Source organism: Oenanthe melanoleuca, chromosome 3, assembly GCF_029582105.1.
Source record: "Oenanthe melanoleuca isolate GR-GAL-2019-014 chromosome 3, OMel1.0, whole genome shotgun sequence".
Classification (NCBI taxonomy): domain Eukaryota; kingdom Metazoa; phylum Chordata; class Aves; order Passeriformes; family Muscicapidae; genus Oenanthe; species Oenanthe melanoleuca.
Genome location: NC_079336.1, coordinates 97,395,041 through 97,417,070, shown reverse-complemented (window position 1 = coordinate 97,417,070; position 22,030 = coordinate 97,395,041). Strand labels below are relative to the sequence as shown.

General features: G+C 44.9%; 1 protein-coding gene and 2 long non-coding RNA genes across 5 annotated transcripts in view; 2 read left to right on the top strand and 1 right to left on the bottom strand.

Annotated features, from left to right (window-relative positions):
- SYNDIG1 (synapse differentiation inducing 1) overlaps positions 1-9,694 on the bottom strand; it is a 46,711-nt gene extending 37,017 nt beyond the window's left edge. The window contains exons 1-2 of one of the 3 annotated variants that reach the window (XM_056488436.1): positions 9,176-9,347; positions 3,191-3,302 (exon numbers count right to left, since the gene is read on the bottom strand). The gene's annotated coding sequence lies outside the window, so the exon portion shown is untranslated. Of the gene's footprint in view, positions 1-3,190; positions 3,303-9,175; positions 9,348-9,562 lie in introns of those variants that run through there. The other 2 variants (XM_056488437.1, XM_056488435.1) reach the window with 2 other exon arrangements.
- On the top strand, positions 9,388-15,243 carry LOC130251633 (uncharacterized). Its single transcript, XR_008840191.1, has 4 exons — positions 9,388-9,532; positions 9,809-9,888; positions 13,996-14,101; positions 14,696-15,243. It is a non-coding gene; the product is annotated as an uncharacterized LOC130251633 (long non-coding RNA).
- Positions 15,244-18,100: 2,857 nt separating this feature from the next.
- On the top strand, positions 18,101-21,820 carry LOC130251630 (uncharacterized). The gene is made up of 4 exons (XR_008840190.1): positions 18,101-18,191; positions 19,697-19,855; positions 20,767-20,913; positions 21,481-21,820. It is a non-coding gene; the product is annotated as an uncharacterized LOC130251630 (long non-coding RNA).
- The last annotated feature ends 210 nt before the right edge of the window (positions 21,821-22,030 follow it).

The window sequence follows — 22,030 nt, the reverse complement described above, 5'->3', positions numbered from 1 at the left end:
CAGCCTGCCTTCCACAAAATCTCAAGAGAAAACAGAGCCCCATATATATGCACAATCTGACTTAGTTCTCCAAATATACTACCACTTGGAGAGGCAAAGAACACCTGCCCCACATCCATGGGATGTAGAGAAGCACATGAGGTGAAATGTCTTGGTAGTGATAGATCCCATCAAAGAATGGCTTTGGTGCCTGCTCCACCCTCCCATGGGCACACAGCTGTCATCCTGGGGTCAACGTCTCTTTCCTCTAAACACCTTGATAAGAGATGGGAAAAAAACAGCAAAAAAGTTCTCACAAATCTGCAACTGCAAAAGATGAACGGGTGCTGTGTTTACCTGTCAGTGTCTGCAGTTACCCTTTGCCCTTGGCATGTGCTTTACCATCCTTTGAAAACCCATTTTTTCCAGCTCAAACACTTTCTCACCAGGCTTCTTGTTTTTCTCAGGCATAGGCAAAGGAAAATGCCTTTTGAAATACTGGTGTACTGGCCACAGCAACAGTAAATTCAGGGGTTTGTTTCTGGGCATGAGCATAAAAATTAGAGACTTGCTATTGGCTTCAAAGTTCTTCAGATTAGATTTTCTAAGACCAAGTCATTAATGTAGGATTACCTGTCCCCATTGTGCTGTCTGGAGGAAACCAAGAATGAAATACACAAACACATAAACATACATAATTTTTTTACTCAGTGCTTTCTCTCTATTTCCCTTTTATGTCAGACAACCTCTAACAGACCAATGTCTCGCAAAAGCCCAGTATTGTTTCCTCCTAACTCAAGACTTCAAATATCTTTAGTCTCTCTTTTGGATGCAAGAAGTATTTACACCACTGCTAAGGGTGTTCTAACACTACCAATTAAGCAAGAAACTTGTTTAACATAGAAGAGAGCATGACCCAAAGTGCTGACATTCACATCACTTGCTTTAACATGCAGAAGCTCCATTTTATTGTGTTGTCAAGTAGTTCAGTGCTGCTCTTAAGTGGACCAGCAGGAAAGCTACAGAAGAGAAAATTCACCATGGCAGGATCCCATGGAAGTTACATGTGCAATCCAGGCAACAAGACCATCCAGCTAGGCCTCCAGCTGTTTGACCACAAATCTTCCACTTCTTCCCCAAAGAAACTATATGAAAATACACCCCCACAGGCAGAATATGAGAAACAATCATCAAGTAAAGGGTAAAGTCTCAGACTTTGCTGAGTTTCTTCTGGGCCAGCTTGGAAAATATAAGAGGCCCCCCAGTGTGTAACACCAACCATTAATCCTGCTGAAGACAGAGAGACCTCATCCAAAAACTGCAAACTCTCTTGAAAACATTCTTATCTCTGCCACCTGTCAAGCATGGTGAAATGATCAGGAGGAATATGCCACAGATGTAGCATATTCAGAAAATAGAAATTGGAGGAAAACTCACAAATCAAAAAAAGGCCCTCCTAGAAAAACGTATGAAGAGGTCAACACTTCATCACTGCATCAATGGCTGGAAAACTTGGGTCTGGCCTTGCACCTTCCTGTGGTCACATCATTTCACCAAAGTTTGGCTTAAGCAGCACTCAGGAAAAAGCCATTTTAGGGCAGTTTTGTTGCATGCCTTGGAGCTGCATTGTTGCTCAGTCTTACTATGGATCTAAACATCTATATGGCAGTACCTTACCTTCTGTGCATTTAAACCAGCCTTGGAAACAAATACTGCAGATTCTGAATGACACTTCCCCCTTGGTAATGGGAAAAAAGTGGGGAAAAACATCCAAAATGAGTCAAGGACAAGACAGGGAGCATCCTTCCCTTACAGAACTCCACAGATAATAGGGATAGTCCATTGCTCAGGACATCCTCCCTGGAGTCCCACATAGCAGTGCAGGCAGCATGCCTCAGGGAAGGTCAGCAGGGAGATGTGGGTGGCAGCATGCAATCAAGGAAAATGGTTTCACCCCAGGTGAATTTTAATCTGTAGCTGGCTGTCTGCCTTACCAAAGCCTGACCCAATGTTCTTGGCCCTGCAAGAGCATTGCTTAATGGGAAGAGGTGATGAGACTCAGGCCTTCTCAGTATAATATATTAAGAGGGGGGGAAAAAGAGAAAGAAATAATTATATTAGTATTACTCCTGAAATGGAATCCCCCAGGTTGAGATGGAGGTGTGACAAAGAGTGGCACATGGTCACAAAGGCCATGGGGCAAAATGCAGCTGTGCATCTGCAGTGGCTCAGAGCCTTTGTCCTGCCTGCAGAGCCTGTCCTACCTTGGACAAGGATCCAGCCACTCCATTTTCACTAGGGGCTTTCATGGACATGGCCTGGGCCAGGCTCACATGCCTGTGATTCACAGGCACATCCTAAAATTAAGATCTTTCCAGTTTCCAGGTTTCTGCAGCCCAGATTCCCTGGCTGGCACTGCCAGAGCAGGTAACCTCTGAGAGACCACCTGAGGAAACCAGAGGGTGCCTTCTCTGCAGAGAGCCAACATTCAAAGCAGAAAAGAGCCCTATGACCACAGTGAGGTTTCAGAGTGATGGTGAAAGGAAAGTGAAATTCATCAGAGCTCTTGAAATAAGAAAGCTTTTCAGTCTGCTCCAAGATGCAGAGTTAATTTTAATTGGTTAGATTCAGGTTTCTTCTGTCTTTGCATGGTTTTAATTGTCCCACAAATCACTCACTGGCACTGAGGCCAACCAGAAATAATTCTGCATTTTCACACTTGAGTCTAGAACTGGAAGGAAAAGCCAAATTCAAGTTATTAACGGGCAGATATATATAATCAATATATCAACCTTCAATTTAATGTTTATCTTGGGGTTAGATATTTTTACCCCAGTCTACTATAAAAAGTGAATCCATTAATTATTTTAACCTTCATTCTTTCCAATTTCTTGGATTCCCCCTCCCCCTTTCTCATTTTAATAAGAAGCTGGAAGCAGTGCCAAGATCTTTAGTCTGCAATGCTGTGGTTTATTAAGCTATCACTCGTGCTACAGCAGAGACCAGCTACAATGAGGAGCTGCACTGAAGCCACGCTCTGCTGGGTGTTCTTGCAGCGTCCTGCTATGATGACTGTGCCTGACAAACTAATTAAGCAGAGGGTGTGAGACAGAGAAACACCAGCTGTAGGGAGGGCAAGGAGAGAACAGCTAAATGCTGTGCCCCAGGCTCTAGCAGACCAGGAACAGAAGCCAGCTCTGTTACTGCCCACCTTTGGTCTCCCGGGACCTGGCAGAATGCTGTTTTCCTCCTCTCTCCATGGGACTTTGCACAGCTTAAGGGCTCTTCAGCCTTCTGGAGACCCTTGCCAGGCACCCAATGTCCTGTGTGAATAAGCAGTTGGAAAACTCTGAATACTCAACCCCTGAATAGTGAGCAAGCCACAGTTGAAACATTGGGCTATGGCTAAAAAGCCCCAGCCATCTTCTCACAGCAGACCAGAAGGACATTCGTCTACACGGATCAAGCATCACTGGCCCAGCAGACTGATTTATTGGCAAGAAAACTGGAACATTAAGGCAAGTGAGGCTGAAGGCAGAGTCCCCATCTGCTGTCAAAGCCTGAGGCTGCAACCTCTGCCATTCCCTGCAGATCTGGCAGGTCATCAAAACTTGTGTGCTTCTGCATGGGGGTATTGGATATCAGCAGAAAACTTTTCCCCATGAAGACAGTCAAGCACAGGAAAAAGCTGCCCAATAAAGTTTTGCAGTTTCCATCCTTTGAGGTTTTGAAGACCCAACTGTATGAAGCTCTGACAATCCTGGTGTGATCCTAGAGTTGACCTGTCTTTGAGCAAGAAACAGAACTGCAGACCTCCTGTGATTCCTTCACCCTGATTATCCCATAATTCAAATCCCTCTGACCCTTACAGATTTCCACCTGCCTCCCATGCTTCCCCAAAGACATGCACTGCTCCCAAACCCCTCAGTCATTCTAAATCACCAAAATGGCAAGAAGTGGCAATAGTGACCCTTTGTGCCATCAACAGAAGCTGATTCAGCCCCAGGATTATCAAATTCAACAAGATGTCCCTGTGTTTGAAGCTGGTTTCCCCTCTGCCACCGCAGAGAAAGCAGAGAGGAGAAAGCTCTCTTGAAGAACAGTCCAGCCCCATATCATGAAAGGAAGTTGCAGATTTCCTGGCATGAGCTCTCAGGTGAGAGAGTTTCTAAAGCACAGTGCAATAGGCTTCAGCATGGTTTGAGGCATTCCAGACATTTAGAAACTGCAACAACAAATACAGACCTTATGTGTGAGAGAAATCACAAGCAGTATATGGATCTGGAGTGCTGATTACAAAGTGAAATATTTTTAAAAAATAGGGAAAAAAAACCTTTCCCACTTGTATTTTTCTTCTTTTATTTTGTTGGGCTTATTAAAGTAGGTTTTGTTTTAAGGGAATGTGTTCCATTTCAGCAGCTGGAATTCCTTTTACTCTATAAAGTAAACTATGGGGAGTTTCGTAAGGCAGTGCAACTAACTCACAGTGGGAAAATTAGGAATGCATGCACTAGTGATAGCTAAATGTTTCATTGCTAACACTGGAATTAAAAAACCTCCACACTATTTTGGTATTACCAATATGCAGCAAATCTGTTTTGAGGTGTGACCTGTCCTAAAAACTAGGAACTTGGAGAATGGTGACATGCCCAAGGTCATGTCAAGATAGAGCTGGAAATAAAATCCAGGTCTCTTGATTGCCTGTGCAGAGATATATGTTAAAAACAATTACCATCTGTACATCTGCCTGAGCAATTGATTGCTTAATTCAGTATCTGAATTAAAGAATGGAGTGGGAAAGAAAGGAGGAATTCCCTTGCATAGATCTAGCATACAATAATGTTATTCCTGCAGCAAAGTATTTCATTTTGAGCAGATGGAAGCATTTTGCCTGAGCTAAAATGAAATGCAACATTTCATTTATTTATTTTTAATTGAACAAGTGGGCTTTTAATTCACTATGCCTCAAGTTGCTTCAAATTAAAAACAAAACAAAACAAAACAAAACAATGACACATTCAGACTTTTGTAGCAATTCTCCTTCACGACTTAAATTTTTCAGCCTTAATTCTTAGTGGGGCTCAGTCTGAACTCACAACTTTTTCCATTCACTCTGCTTTCCAGGTAATAAATAACTGGCATGACTAACAGCATCTTGCTAAGGTGTAAATAACCCTGGCTGTGGGAGGTGCAGTGTAAAAACACCTTGAAACCTGTAACACCTTGTCAATTACTTTGCAGAGTGAAAGCAGTCAGAAAGTCTGACTGTGTTTTTTCTGCTGTGGTTTCAAGAGGCTCCCCAGTACTGCAGACCAGGAGCATCATACAACCCCATACACCATACAACCTGAGCTCCCCACGCTCATTTCAAACAGGGGAAATTGAGCCATGAGGAGTGATTCTTACTCTAAGAGCTTTCAAAAGAACCCTGAGAGTCTCTCCCATGAATTCCAACATCACAGCATCCTCTGGCCCTCTTGGTCTGCCTACTGGTTGAATCCTGTACCTCCCTTTGGTCCTAAAATCCCTGTTAACTGTGTTTGTGACCAGGCTGGCCCACAGAGAGGAACACCCAAATGTGGATCCAGGACTGGTCCTACTAACTCACTCCAGTTTTATTCCTGATGGGCAGCCAAGCCCCCAGAGAGCCCATTTCTTGCACAGACCCAGCTCATCTGGCTCTGCTTGCTTTCCCACACTGCATGCAGGAAGCAAAGCAGGACAAGACACTGCCTCACACTCACTCTGCATTGTAAGCCCCCAGTGCTGTGCTCCAGGCTGGACTTGAGGTATTCCTGAAGCACTGATGGAAAATAAAGAGATAACAGAAGACAGTGTGGTGGTGCAGACTTGGTGCAAAATGGAAGCTTCTGTATCTCCTGCCCCAAGCGAAGCACCCCAGGGCTGTAAGTCACTGCTAGAAAAACTGTAAAATCACTTAGGTCAGTTCATCTGGGCAAGGATGATTAGAGTAAACAGACACTTCTGGGGCCATAAAATCAGCTGTGCTCCATACAGATTAGAAAAATTGCAGAGGCAGGACTACATCATGGGACAAAAGCTTTATAGAGTAAGTGATTTAGCCATGGAGAGAGTGTGGCTGGAGGCAGACAGGGCAGGCAGGGGAAAATGAAGCAGTATCATCACTGGGGCAGACCTTTCTTAACCCTACACTCAACCCTCCCTGCAGAAACAAAAATGGAAATGAGTATTGCTGACGCCTATTAAACCGAATTTAAAAAAAAAATCCCATCCTCTCTGTTCTCTGGGAGAAGGGATATGGGACCTCAGGGACACACAGGCTTTGGGCTGGCAGCATATCCACAACACAACCTTGCCTCCATGATCTTATGAGCCACAGGCAGCTGGAAGAAGGGAGATCATTCTGTTGCAAAGAGCACAAGGATGGGAGCTGGAAGCTGGGTGGGTGACATGGGGACACCACCCGCTGGCAGAGGACTGGATAAGTCACTGCATGTAGCGTGCAGCTGCTGTGGGACATGCACTGAAGCAGCACACTGAGCACAGCTGCCTGCAGGACCAGACACCAGACTGGATACCGTTGCTAGGTTCTTTCTCTAGAAGCTGAACTATTTGATTATGCCCCATCCCTGGAAGTTTTCAGGTCGGATGGGCCCTGAGAAACATGAGCTAGTGGAATGTATCCCTGCCCATGGCAGGGGTTTGGAACTACATGATCTTAATATCCCTTGCAACCCAAACAATTTTATGATTCTGTCCTTTAGCAAATACCATTTCAGAGTTCTTTGTTCTCCCTGGGGATTTTCAAGGTATCTGAACAGTTAAACAAAGCACACAAACCCCATCAAAATTGTGCTAGAATCATGCCAACTTGGTATGAACAGTTAGTCCATTCTTCTTGTGCCTCGGTGAAGCCTCAAAGCATAAGGACAAAAATATGGCACAGATTTGGAGAGTTATTGGTATAAGAGGGAACTTTGCACATTCAGGTTTTATAGAGACACATACAAATGCACATCCATAAGAATGGCAGGTATAAAACTGGCGCCGCTAAAGGCATGCATGGACTCACTCCACTCATGCACTGCACCACTGCTTCGAAATGCAGTCTTTTCCTGTGCAGGGAAAACAACCAGTTTTCTGATTTTACAGCACCAAAGTCAAATCACAGAATCTCATCTACACCTGAAGAGGAGCATTCTGCTGTGACCCCATTACTCAAAGTAGTTCCTAGCTTTTTGCCAAGAAAGTGTAGTCAGAAACAATTGACATGATAGCTGGAGGATGTGTATTCAGAACTTACACACAGCCACTATTCATGTTTGTCAAAGCAAAGCCAATGAACACGCAGAGTATTTTTCTCCTGTGTGCACCTCTGCAATTATTTTCCTTTTTTTTTTCCCAACTGCACCATATAAACCATAACCTGTAAAAATTCTTCAAAGTGAAGACAACAAAATTTGGACTCTTAATAACCACATATGTAATGTGCAATCCTAATAAACACATAGACAGAATTTAAAAACTCTACTGGAAGCATTTTACAGCTGTCTGCAAATATAAATTTGCTGTAGAAAAAAGAAAGAAAGACCAAAAAAACCTTATCCAAACACATTGCACATTTTCTCTAATACTGTCCTCAGAAGCAAAAGCATTTTAAATCCTGACAGCATCCTTTCTCAAGTTAAATGTATTGTGGTGGTGCCTGCCTGTGTACACCAGTACTGCATTACATCTGCATTTGTATTAGGAAGAGCCCTCCTCTGTGTGTGAGATTTATTCCAGAGTGTGTGGCACCAGTGGTGTGAGACATCTGACTGCCCACTTAATGAGAGGAGACTTCATTTAAATCCTACAAATGAGTTTATTCCACACACACCCTGGTATGACCTGTAGTTACCAAAACTGCCAAGAAAACGTCACCTTGTCCAGTAAAATCAGTGTTTGCCTTAGAAGTGAGGTAATTTGAAATTAATACAGAACATCTACTTGCAGCTACTTTAGAGATGGCAGTTAATTAATTATAATTAAAACTAAGTAATTTCAATACATGAATGTAGAAAAGTGTATTCTCTGTTCTGCCTTTTAGAACACACAAAAATCCCCTTCTACGTGCCAGTTAATGTTTCATCTTGAGTTTAAGACCATCAAAGCATCTTTTAATTGGTGCTAATGCTCTGTTTACACCAGATTAATATCTACTTAATTACAATTTGGATGTTTAATCTATCTGGAAAGTTTAGATTTTTTTCTTTGTTTCTTTATTTCTTTCTCTTTCATGGAGGCTACAGCTCCCCTCCAGAGATTTTGAAGGCACAGCTCAACAGATTGCTCTCTGGAGCAACTCCTGCTCCATGTTCTATCAGAGCGGGGGGGTAACATCCCACCACCACCAGTGCCACACAGACCCTTGCACCTCACTCCCTGCAGCACACTCTGGACTGGGAGCGCTACCAACCCTGTTCCAGGAAGGCCTGTGCTCCTGGAGTGTCAGTTCCAGAAAGGTTTCAGTGCACTGCCAGCCTCTGCCTACTGAACGACTGACCCCCTTGCAGAATTCCTTAATGACACCGGGATGCCCCATCCAGAAGGACGTGGCAGGTACAAGGGACCTACCCAATGCCACCCCACTGCCACCGACAGCAGGGACCACCACTATCTCCATGCCTCAACCATCCCTTTCTCCAACTTAGCTGTCCCTGCTCTCAAACTAGAGGATGGGAAAGGAAATGAATCCAGCCCAGTGCTTCTCCGGAGCAGGATAGCGAGGGGAAAGGGCAGCTGCGGCTGCCAGGAGCTCAACATCCCCGCCGCCTGCCCCCGGCTGGGGCTCTGCCGCCGCATACCCCTGCACAGCCCCTCTTCCCTTCCCGGGAGCTGGGAGGGAAAGCTGTTCTGCCACAGCGCGCTGGATGGGATTCCTCACGGGGCGAGGAGGGGAGGGAAAAGAGCCTCGCGCGCACTTTCCCTTCCAATGCTCCCAATCTCGCCGCGGCGCTGGAAAAGCCTCTTCTCCCCCCAGACCGGGTAAGGTGATTTGGGCTCTCCGCAGGGGAAGCACCTCTGCGGGCGGCCCCCTCAGCCGCCGCGCTCCCCCGGAGCCCCTCCGCCGCGGCGCCCCCGCCTCCGCTCCGCGCTCCGGAGGATGCTCCGGAGGATGCTGCGGAGCGGGTGTTTGGTGCATCGGACACGGTGGGCTGGTGGGGTCACTCACCTCCCCGCAAGGTGACCCGCAGCGCGGTGCTCCCGCCGGAGGGGCGGCTCAGCGCCCGGGCGCTCCGCCCGGCAGCATGCCCGCGGCTGGGGTGGCGGCGGGGCCCGGGCCCGGGCACTGCACAGCGCCAGCACAGACCGGGCTGCGCCGCCTGCACCGCCTCGGCGGCACTGTGGGCTCGGGAGGAGGAGGGAAAGGAGGAGGAGGGAGGGAGGGAGGGAGGGAGAGAGAGAGAGAGGCAGAAGCAGGGGAGGGAGGCGGGAGAACGAGCCCTGCCGGCAGCGCGGCCAACTTTCCTTCTGCAGCGCAGCAGAGCAGGGCGGCCTCTCATCCCTCGGTGTGCGACCCCCGCCCCGGGTGAGTATGGCAAAACCTGCCCTCTCTGACCTCCCTCTCCTCATTCTCCTCCTCCTCTCTAGGCCTTCTTCCAGCCATGTCTCCTGTGTTCCCCACACTGAGCGAATCTTCGCGGCCCCGCTCCTCTCACCGCTCCCGGCCCGGCTGCCGTCACGCCTTGCCCTGCAGCGGCGGGACTCTGGCACTACTACCCAGCACCCAGGGACAGCTCCCCAAGAAGATAGGGAAGCTCCAGCAGGTCTGGAGAGCTTTAAATATTCGTGTTTTATTTTTTAGCTTAATGACGAGAGCACCGGGCTGCATCCCACGGCGTTCAGGGGTGTTCCCCGCTTTCCTAATAATCCTGCGTAATAGGGGTAAGCAGTGTTCGTTCATTTCTCTTATCGTTCCCAACAGGCCTGCTAGCCAAGGCATTTCCCTGAAAGCTTCTCTGTCACCACTTCTTTCTAAGATGCTTTTCAACATCCACAGCTCGAAATGCTGTTGGGAAATCATATATCCTGCTTAGATCGCTGCTTCCTTTTGCCTCTACCGGGAGAGAGACACAAAGATGTAAAACCTTGGTGCATTTTTGTTGCCTCCAAATCTCCGGGTTACGGCTTTTTGCTCTCACTTCTTGCTTATCATTTGTTACTCATACTCCCAAAATCTTTGCTGAAGGAGAATAACTAACTTGAGCCCATCTTAGGGTTTTTCCCCAGCCCTGTTTTCTGCTCTTCCAGAAAATTTTATTGGTGTTCCAAACTCATGTTGTGTTTAGCATATCCTAGTGGTATTCACAAAAGATTTTTCTCTCCTTCTAAATATCTGGTCCTTTGCTCCTTCCTGAGTTGATCCAGACTGCCAGGGAGATTTTGCATCTTAGAGAAAAAATTTCTTCTTTAATGTAATAGGCACTGGGAGACAATTCATGCATAATCAGCAGGAAGAAATAGCCCAAAATTATGATCACCCTGATTCTCCAGAATGTTTTTCACCTTTACTTTCTTGAGAACAGAAGTCTCTAAAGCACCATCATCATGTCTTTACCACATAACACTTTTAGGCCTTTCTATTCTGCTTGTACAGGGACATAACTTTAAGGGGGCTTAGCTTGCAGACAAAGGTGCAAATTCATCAGTCATCAGTGCAACTGCTAGGAGATACCAGCTGGTTTGGATGGATGGTGAATTCCTGCTGAAATACATTTTTTAGTGACCAGATGTATTTGTGAAATAGGGGAAAACCAAACAGATTTGTTGGGATATTTTTTTGACAGAAAAAAAATTCGTTTATGCAGAATGGACTGGGGAAGAGATTTCTGGATCATCAAGTCATATTTTCTTAGTTCCAGGCAGTTTGTTTCCTTCTGACACTTCCAAAGTATGATTTGGCTTTTTTTCCATGATGTTATCAAACTGAGATTCAGTGACATCAGGGAAGTAATAATTTCCTCTAACACTGTTTCTCTTCCTTTACCATTCTCCCTGAACCAAACTAAGCACATTCTTCCTCCAGATTGGGAGGACCATGGGACTTTGTGTCCATGAGGAAATCTAGCCTCATTTCCTTTACTTGAATTTTGCAGCAGAACCAAGAAAATTGAAGTAGAGAAGCAATCACAATCCAACAATAACAGGGGTTGTAACCATTGCTACAAACCAAGGTATACTTATCTTTTTTCTAGTCAGCCTCTTCTCTTGCCCAAAACCATCAAAGATTTACCAATACACTAATTAACTCATAATTAACAAGTGTTAATTATGCCACTATCCTATGGCACTACATTTGCCATAAATTGTCCTATTCCTTTTGCTGGAAAGCTGATTTGATTTTGATATTTGCATTCACTGGTGCCCTGCTGATTTTTGGAGGAAGTTCTTGAAATAGCAACAGAAATGGGCTTGTGGTGGAGCAGGTGAACTGCAGCAGGCTCTTTTGTGATTTGGTTGTTTCTCTTCAGGTGCAGTAGCATCACTAAGAGTCCTCTTCAATAACAGGTTGTGCTGGGGGGTTCACACTGTGTGTCTAGCAATGGTAACTTACCCTTTCTTTTTGTTTCTAAAGGTACTTTCCTCCACAGCTGATGCAGACAGAAGCACAAAGCACTGCACTGACAGGGTGCAACACAAAAAAGTATTTGAGAGGGACAAAGGTGGGGAGGAAGACAGTCCACCTCCCTGGGTCTGACAGCTTTTGGAGCAGGGCAGCCCATGACGGCTTGTGAGCCTCCTTCAGTTTCTGTCTGTGAGGAGCTAAGGATTTGGGAGCCATCGAAGCAGGATGTCAAAAAGGAAATGCCACCTGGAAGCAGAAATTTGAGATGTACAAACAGCTTTTCTTACAGAATGGAGGTTTGTAGGAGTCAAGGAAGGGATGAGATTTTGCAGGCACATCTCACTATAGCTTCAGGGAAATAATTTCACCATGAGTTGCTCTGAGCAGGGCTGTTACAGGGCTAGTGCTGACCCAACAATTGGCCACTGCCTTCAGTGGAAGCACCCTAAGGAACAGCAGCTGGCTGGGGAGTCCCACAGTCCTGATCAATGCTCCCCTGGGTGCTCTGCACAGTCTGGGAGAGTCCTTAGAGACAGAGCTGCTCTGAAAGCCTTAGGACCAAACCATGTGGGAACCAGCACAGCGTGAGAGCAGGAGAGAGTCCTGGTCTGGAAGCCACACATCCAGTCATGCAGGAACAGAGCTTTGTGGTAGCCAGGAGGATTTCAGGAGAATCATTAACTGGTGCTGCTGATGTGCTAAAATGCTCATGGGAGTGTCACATTACACTGTGGTCCTCAGCTGTCCAAAGTCAGAATCTAGGATACGATGCATGCTCAGGACACCACCAGTAAAAAAGTGGAAAGGCAGTGTCCTGCAAGTGCCTTGGTGGTCTGTAGGAAGAGCAGCAGCACCACCTATCACCAGAGAGGGAAGGAGAGAGGCTAGACCAAGTGCTGCTCCTCCTGCTTCTTCTCAGTACAAGACTGGAGCCCAGATTTTCCAAATCAGCACAGAGAAATTTGCTTCTTTTAGCAGAAGAACACAGCTTAAATCTTTGGCTGCACTCCTGCTAAATCTTCCTGTGGTGCACAGCTAGCAGAAGATATGGAGGGGATGGAAAGGTGAAGGGTTTGGAGAAGGGCTGAGAGCTGGAATTTACAGTGGTAATGAACCAGAATAAAAATAATAACCTTCAGGTCTACAATACCCAAAGAATTGCTCATCACTCAGAGGGCGCAGCTAGGCCCTAGGACCCTGTGCTCCAAGTTGTGCAGGGCTTTTGTCTTGTGGGTTCTGTCAGTCAAAAATCATGGCAGAATTATTGGTATGATCTGAACCATATGTTTGATTATAATTCAGAGTAATGGAACAAAGCAATCAGGAAGTAGCCCAAAATCTGTAATTTTTTCTTGCCAAAGGCAAAAAGAATCTTTCCATGTAATTGGATCCAACTCCAAAGGCATAGCCAGGAGTGCTTTTAACTTTCTTAGAAAGAAAAGTTGGTTAGCTGGAATGGCTGAGCTGTGTGGATGCTGAGGTTCATGTTGATTTGTTTGCTGGTAGTTCTGAGACGAGAATAAACATGAGAATTTGGATTAAGCCAAGCTGAACATATTTTTTTCTTATTCTGTATTCACAGCAAATTGACAAGCAAAAGATAAAATTTTTTGGCTGAGTGAATGATGTAGCTTAGCCCAAGATCAGATGTTTCATTGCTTTGAACTCTTCTTTATAAACTGGATATGCGTACTTACTTGCAACAGAGGAAAAATCTAAGCACAGTCACTGTCTGCCTAATTAAACCAGAAGTGGTGGCTAGGTATCATCTGCCAGGAGGATGAAGGAGGTCTTTGCATCTGGTGCTAAACTAATTTGGAGGGACCTGTAAGGAAAAGTGTGACAGCACTCACCTTTTATATATTCCAGTCTCTAGAAGGGGTTTTCTGTACCTCCTTTCCCTTAGGCAGGTTTCTTGAATTCATACAAAGAAGCCCAGTTTCTCATATGTCCAGGAACTGAGAGACTCAGAGGCTCAGAAAAAAACCTGCACTGCTTTTATTTTGCCATCTGTGCTTTGCCTCACTGCATACAGCTCACATGTTTGAACTTTTTGGGATTCTTCCAGGAAGCCATGCAGCAAGTTCTGGCACCAATGCTTTCCTATCCAAAAGGTGGCTCTTTGACCAGTATGGCACCTCCAAGGGAGAGGAACTGTGTCATGTTTGCACTGGCCTTTGAAGGTAGACAGGAAAGGCACAGGTTTGTGCTAATTGAGATGTGGCCATCTGTCAGGCAGAAAACATGCCAAGGCCACCTTGTGACTTTTTTATAAAGGAAGGAACCAGCCACTGGTGAAATATTTAGGTGCTACAGACATTGAACAGAGTCAGCTAAATATCTGAGATGATAAAGCTCTTCTTGGATGTGATTGAGGATCTCCTGAGTTATCTAGCATCTCACCTTAAATGCCTTTTCATCCACAGTGAAACTGCTCTGTTGAAATTACTCCTTTGGAGCTGAGTGGCACGAAATTTGACCCATTATGGATTGCTCAGGCACCCACTATGTAGGGACCTGTGTATAAACATGGTAAGAGACAGTACTTTCCCCAAAAATCTGATATTTTAGGTAGCCAGGACGGTAAAAGCAGAGGTTAGGGGCACCTAGTCCTGTAGGGGATCTCAGACCTGGATTTATATCTGGGCATGCTGATGGGTTAAATTGATTGCTGATGGGTAAAGTTAAATTGAATGTATTTCAGATTGTCACGTTGAGTTGGTTCACCCCCTTAAGGATCATTGGGCATGTGGAGAAACCCTGGATCATCCTGGCAGTACCAAGGGACTCAACACAAGTTATCTGGGGGAGATACAACACTCGTGGGGCAGCAGCTGGAAAAGCAGGATGCCAAGCTGAGCCTTCTGTGTGTGATTCCCACCTTGACAGTTGTGATTTAAAGAGAATGCCAGGCTCTTTTCCTGCTGCCTGCAGCCTACACAGCGTGGGTGAAGCCCCATAGCTTGGAAGCCTCAACAGCAGCTGCACACAAAAGGACATGATGGGTTCTAAATTCTCCATCATCCTTCAGATTTAAACTAGACAGTGCCTGTCCTGTAACATTAGAAAAATGCTTTGGTGTTGGCAAAAACGAAAGGAAATGCCTTTTTCTTTCTGCACTAACAGGCTGTGAAAATAAAGAGGACTTCAGATTTCTACTTCCAGTCTCCTGCTTCATCTCCCCTGGTAAGGACACAGTCCCACTGCTCCTCAGGGTGCCTGACAAGAGCCTGCAGACCTGTTAAGCCGTGGAGGCAGTGACAGGGCCTGGCCTCAGTGTTGTCTGCATGGACAGACCATGGAAAACCGCTGGGCACAAGAGAAGGTTCTGAACCTGAGAGAGAACAAGAGTGAGAAGCTGATGAAAGTTACAGACAGCTCCATGAGAGACAGTCAGATTTCACAGGTGGGGAGGAAAAAGATACTGGTAAAGAAATCCTGTGGAAGGGAAAAGGTGAAGAGACAGGCCAGAAGAATAGGACATCATGGCTTGTAAGTACTGGAGCCAAGGAGAAATGGCTTGAATACTCCTCAGTGGCCCAACAACATTTCACTAGATCCACTAAAAGAATTAATCCATCTGGCTGAAAAATACCTAGCTGCCAGGAATGCTCATTGAATTAACTGATTGAATTGCGTATAAATTTATAAAGATAAATGTATCTTTCTTATTGATTTCCCTGTGCTTTCCTGTCTTTTATATATGATGAATGGGGTTTTTTTCACATGGAGTAACTTCTTAAGAGAGGACAGGTTTCTCCCAAAGGAAATGTCCTAACAAATACCCTAGAGGTCCTCTGGAGATTCTCTGCTTATCCTGTGTGATACAGAAAGCCTAGGAGTTTGTGTTCCTAGTTCCCTAGCTCCCAAGATGGCATCCTGCTCTGACTATGGATATGGTTTGAAGCAGGCATACTCCTCTTGTCCTAACCTAACCAGAACTTCCAGGCTCAGAGCACCATGGCATGGGTTGAGATGTGTATGGGAAAGCTCCTCAGGAAGTCTGGAGCCTTAAAGACTTTATCATTCTAGGGAAATAATTTTTTTTTAAAAAAGCATGGTATTGAAAAAAGGCAGTTTTTTTGTCTTTTGTCCTTCCTGTTCATGGGAAGAGGTTTGAATCCCAAGCTTATTTTCTTTTTCACCTTACTCATCAGTGTCCCAAAAATTCAGATCTCCTTTTCCCTACAACGAAGGAATCACCTACAGTTTGTGGTTCTCTGCTGGTCTCTTTGTATATTACAATATATATTTGTATATATAGCAAAATCTTGAGATACCTTCTCAGAAAAGAGATCTGTAGCAGAAAAGAAAGATGTTTTCCATATAGAGACAATATTAAAGGTAGACAGGGACATATCGGGGCTTTGGTGTTCAAGAAAAATCTCCCAACTGAAATCAGTCAAGGGTTGTGCTTCCAAATTAATTGCATGCTTCTGTCCTTAGCATCTGGGCACAGAATCAAAACTGATGAGCCAACAAAGCAGCACTGAGCTGCTCCTGAGAGCAGTCACCATCAGAGAGTACTCTTTGAAATTCAAATCACGAGGGGCATCATTTAAAAGGGAGTGCAGGAGGAGCAGAAATACCATGCACCATACATTAATTGTCATGCATGTGACAAAAGCTTCAGTGCTGCTGTTACTTAGCATCATAAAATTTATTCCCAGATTATTAATACCATGCCAGGGATGAAGTAATTAAACTGGCAGCCCATTTCCTCCTAACTGGAGGCCAGACCTTTAGCTGGTGTAAATCAGAACAGCTACACTGCAGTGACTTGGTTTTACAACCAGTTGGGAAACATAGCCATTTATTCTGCAAAGGGAGAGCTGAAAAAGAACTCAAACTCTTCATCACTCCATGTTGTCCCTTCTGCCCCAGAGTGAGGGTAAGCAAGCAGGGCTAAAGTCGCTGCTTACCTGGAACTGCTCCCAGAGCACACTGCAAACAATCTGGAAACGGCTCCCAGTGGATTTAACAAATTAAATTCAGAAGGTTAAATATTTAATAACATGCTAGCGATTTCTTCCAAATGGGCACACTGTATCCTATTCCTTTTATGCCCAAACCTACCAGAAATACTCACAGATCTGTTATGGCAGAAATGCTCTATTATGTAGGCAGGAAAAAAGCTGATTTAGAGTTCATCACCCTGTCCTCCCCTTTCAAGCCCTCTAGCTTTCTGTCTATTTTCCTGGCCACATTTGGAGACATTCCTTCAGTCTGATCCAAATTCTTAAGCTCCTGTGCCATCCTGAACTGTCAGAGGTACCAGACATACATCATTTTATTGTATGGTTGCACAAAATGTGTACATGTTCAACAGCTACCTCTTCCAGGTGAATTGTTTTGGCTTTTTAAAAATTTTTTTTTTCATTTCTTAGGTAGAGTTTTATACTCTTCTTTAGGAGAGTCAAGGCTAAGTTTTGCAGGTACCATCTGACTCTGATTTTCTCCATTAAAATTGCTTTTCAACAGAAATTCTTTGAAGTTTTGGGGGTTTGGTGGTTCTCTCTTTCTTTCTTTTCAGCAGGTGTTTGTTGTCATTGAGAACTTTGGCAGCTTCCAAAATTTAACCCTTCTCCACAATATTTAGGTATTCCAACTCCTCACTTTTTCATGTATGGAAAACTGCAGTGTTTAAGAACATGTTTTGTTTTGGGACATATTTTTGGAAGAAATATCACAACTTCTGATTAAGAACCACTCCATATTTCACAGCTCTTTCCAATTCCTGAGGAGATTGTCTTTGATATCTGAAATCTGAACCTTTAAGGAAAATGTTCACTGCAAAGCAAATTTAAAGAATGCTGAGGTTCTCTGATGGAGTGTGCGTCTTGGCCTTTCTCATCCCACCACTGCTTTGCTGCTAGACAATGTTATGCCTTGGCTTTTTCAAACAGTACTTTTCAAGTGTCTCAAGTATCGCCTGGAGTCTTCTCCTAAAATCACTCTCTAGTACTCCTGTCCTGGGTAGGACACAATACTTCTCCCATTGAAGAATCATGAATTTCTCTAATTCCCTTGGACCTGGGGGTCTGCAGTTTGCTTCACAATGATTCTTGAGCATAGTTCTGGTCCAAATGTAGTAGTTGGGGAAGACTGTTGTGTTTATCTCCAGCCTAATCCAGTTGGTTCTCCAGTATTTCAGTGTTAAAGCAAACTTCACCAAGGGAGGTAAGTTGGTTTTCAACTGTATATTTCAGTATTTCCAGCTCTTGGCTGAAGTTAGAATTTCAAAGAATCATAGAATCACAGAATAGCTGGTCTCTGAAGGGACCCATAAAGGCCATCTAGCCCAAGCCCTTCAGTAAGCAGAAACACATTCCACTAGACCAAGTTGTTCAGAGCCCCATCCAACCTGACCTCAAAAGTTTTCAGGGATGGGGCATTTACCACCACTCTGAGCAACCTGTTTCAGTGGTTCAACATCCTCACTGTAAAAAATTTCTCCCTTATAACTAATCCGAATCTATTCTTCTAGGGCAGATTTCTTCAGAGCTTTTTATTTCCTACGGGAGAATAAAAATCACCTCAGTGACAGCACAGGCTTGAGGTGTGTGGAGAGGTTTCAGAGGAGCCTCATGTCCAGCTGAGATGCTGTCAATGGAGATCAGAGGTAAAGGCATTACTCCAGGAATTAATTTGGCCCCTGAGCAGACTGTAGGATGTTGGTACCAACCTGCCCCAGGCTGGGAGTTGTAGCTCCCAGTTGACCCTCTATTTGGACCCAGCAAGAAATACAGGGCCTCAGAGAACCAGCAGCTAGAGCACTGTAACCAGTTTGTCACAGCAGTTTGTCAGAGGTACAGACTTGTCCTCACTGCTGGGTGAAGTTGAGCTGAAAGCTGAGGTTGAGGGTCCAGCTTTTCCCTGGAGTCAGGACAGGCCTGGCCAAGAATGGGAGGCTGTGCCAGAGCAGGTGCTTTCTCTTCCTTGCCTTTCCCATAGGGCCTGTGTCTGTCCCAGGATGGATGCTGAGCAGGGACAAGTGGAAACTCTCAGCCAAGTGCTAAGTGTTTTATGCTGTTGCCTGATTGATTTTAAACTGTGCTTGCTTGGCAACACCCCTCAGGACCGGTTATGTATGATTGGATGTGTTTGTTCCTAATGCAGCACTGGGGCTGCTAAACCCCTCATGTGCTGCTAACACCACAAGAGCCTGCATTTAAAACTGGAGCTGCAGCACTGCTTGGCTCACAGTGCAAGCTCTGCTCTCCACCATCAGGGCCCATGGTGGGATGGCAGTGTCACTGTCACCAGCAGTGAGGTACTGCGGTGCACAGTGGCCATGTCTCAACTGCTCAGCTGCTGTCCTTCCCCCCCAAGGCTGGCTCAATAAGGGACATCTGTGTGTCCATATTTGTGTTTGTAGCCTTTCAATGTCTTCTTGGGTGTTTCCCCACTTCAGGGAGCTGATGCTTGCTTGCTTTTCAAATGGCAGGTACTCCACTCCACTAGGACTGGGTGAGAAAAAGCATTGCAGGACTCCTCTTGGGATTGCAGAGACCTGCTGTTGCAGGAATCTTTAAAATCACCTCTGCATGTGATGAGGAGTGTTTCAAGCCTGTTTGTATTCAAAATGATGTTCAGTTGGGAAAAAAAGGCCAGGTGGAGAAAAAATCTCTGAAGGTCCCGTGTCAATACCACACAACTTCATTGTTTTAATTTTTCCCTAATTATCTACAATAATTAGAGAGAGAGACAAACTGCACAACCTTGGTGAGATCAGATTTGTCTCAGAAAAGAGAAAGCATAGCATAGCATAGCAAACATAGCTGAGTTGCAAAACAGCAGCTTTGATGTGTGAGATGGGAAAAGCTTATTTTTGGGGGGGAAGCAATGTAATTTTACTGCACTTTTTCACAGTCCATTCAAAAGATGAAGGACCAACCATTACAGCCAGCAGCGTGGGCCAGCATCTCAGCTGCAATGGAGGGCAGAGTTTGTCAATCAGTCCTCGGGGTACAGCTGCTTGCTTTTCCCAGCATTCTGCCAGAATTGCCCTGGCCAGACAGAGATGTGTTGGCAGCCCTCAGACCTTTGCACAGCTGCAAGGAGGAAACAACAGAGCTTTCCCAGCCCTTGCAGCAGCCTGCAGCACCCTCTGTGCATTTCTTTTAGGTTTCTAGCCACAATCTCATCAGAGCTATGGAGAGACCTGGAGCTGCTGCAGGCAGTGGAAGTTTGGCTCTTGATTTGCCCATCTGCCTTTTGCCATTACTGGTCTGCTTGCACCCTGGGAAGAAGAATTCCAAAGAACAACTGTTTCCTGCTGGTGATGTGAGATGTCATTAATTTGTGCCAGGCTGGAGTTTGAAGCTCCCTGGCACACTGTAAATTTGTAATTGGCTGTTATGTCTAAGGGGAACCTGACTGGGCAGCTGCAATCTGATGGCACTACCCTAAAGAGAGTCAAGGAAGGGCTAACTTTTTCTCTTGGTGAGGGAGCTTTAACTGTTTAGAAGATGATGAGGAGCATGGGGAGGCTTCTTAAACTTTTCTCAATAGTTCATTTCAGTAATTGAGACTGGTGCTAACTGCATGCTTAAGCAGACCATCCGTCTCAGCTCTGCATGCCACCAAATTACTGGCAAAAGGGGAGAAGATGGACTAGGCTGGAATAATAAATCTGCCCTAATCATCATATTAAAGGTTATCTTCATGGGGCTGCTGTTATAAAGAAGAAACTAAATACAGAGCATTGGGGGGAGTCTTATCCATGTCAGGAAGTATTTTTTGAGTTGTCTCAGTAAGCAAAGAAAGGCTGGGCTAGATGTATCTGTTGAAACATTTCAGTAGGCAGAAAAGTAATTTTTTTGACATGATGAAAATTTTCCTACCCCATTTGTGTTCCTCTTTTTTTTTTTTTTTTTTGTTTTGTTTTGTTTTGTTTGTTTGTTTGTTTGTTTTGTTTTTTGTTCATATGCTGAATTTAGCAATAAAAATTTTCAGTTAATTTATTTCCAAATCAGTTCTTTCTAATATTTGCTCTTTGGAGGGCTCAGTCTTTCAGCTCTCTTGGTCCCCAGCTCATGGCTGAGGGTCAAGGGGTAGCAGAGTCTTCAGCACTTCTCTGGGAGATGATTAACCCCATGCTTAAAAGCAAGAGAGACCCCAGCAGAAAAAGAATTGATATTTAAACATCAGAGTTGTACTGACTGGATGGTTGGGTGATGCCTTGTGCTCCCCAGGGGCCACATCAGAGATCTGACCATACCCATCTCTGTGTGGCAATCCAGTGAACAGAACCCAGGATGTCTGTTTGGGCCTGCAGGCATGGGGATGGCAACTGCTGTCAGCACAAAGCTTGCTCTGAATTATCTTCCAAGTGCACCAAGGTGGGTTTGGCTTGGGTCCCTCAGTACTAGCCTAGGAGGGTTCTTCCAGCTTTTTTCCAACTGGTCCTCCTACCCTCTGGAGTGACTTGGAGGAGAAATGATGGAAAGCTATTAGCTTCATAAAGCTGTTCCCTTCACATTCATTTTTTTCAGACATACACTGTTGGATTTCTGTGTTCAGGGGGTTTGAAAAGCTATGCACACAAAAGAAAGAATCTGGAATAAAAGCATCTCCAAATAATGTATTTTGCATGATTTCCACTAAGACAGTAGGGTTTGTACTTAGCAGCAGGACCTGCTGGCATTGCCTCCAGCAGCCTCTGCCCTAGGCAGGTGCCTGGAGCAAGAGCTGCTGACTGACAGGAGCAGCCAGGAGAGTTGGAGAGGGTGATGTGACTGCAGAGCTGCTGGGTGGGGCTGATGAGAGTCACCTCATAGAGGGGTCAAATAGATAAATACTCAAATTTGATTAATAGTCTGTTTGGTTAGTATTAGTTAATTATAGATTAGCTTTTTCCATTGAGTATGAAGAGGTAACTTGCTTTTAATTTTCTTTTCATACTTTAGGCAATAGATTTGCCAGGAAAAGTAGCCTGATTGCATGACCTGCACTCATCCCAGAGGAATGGAAGGGGCAAAAGAGGTTTGCTGTATTGTGGGGTGGAAGTAGTAATCATAAGGATAAGTGGGATACGTCAGAGAAAAAAATCAACAGAACATCATAAAATAATGTTCTAGGGAGGATTCTGGGTAACTGGGAGTTTTACTTGGTCTGTGGTTTTTTTGGAAATATAGTAAACTAGGTCCCTCTAAAAATATTCCTCATAAAATCAAAAAATGTTTTTACTTCCTAGCACAAAGTTCCAGAGACTTCCCCCTATCATGGCTTTGACATATTCCCAAGCAGCAGTGTAAGGGATGAAAAGAGAATTTAGCAGGGCCAAGGCACTGACATTTACCCTCTGGGTATGGCCCCTGCTTAGTTAATGTCCTCTTGCCTTTATGAGCGTCTTTGCATCTGCTAAAATGTTCAGATTTGCCCATTTTTTCTTACAATCCTGTGTGCCCCATGGGATAGGTTCTTCAAAAGGCAAAGACCAGGGGTAAGCAGCATGCT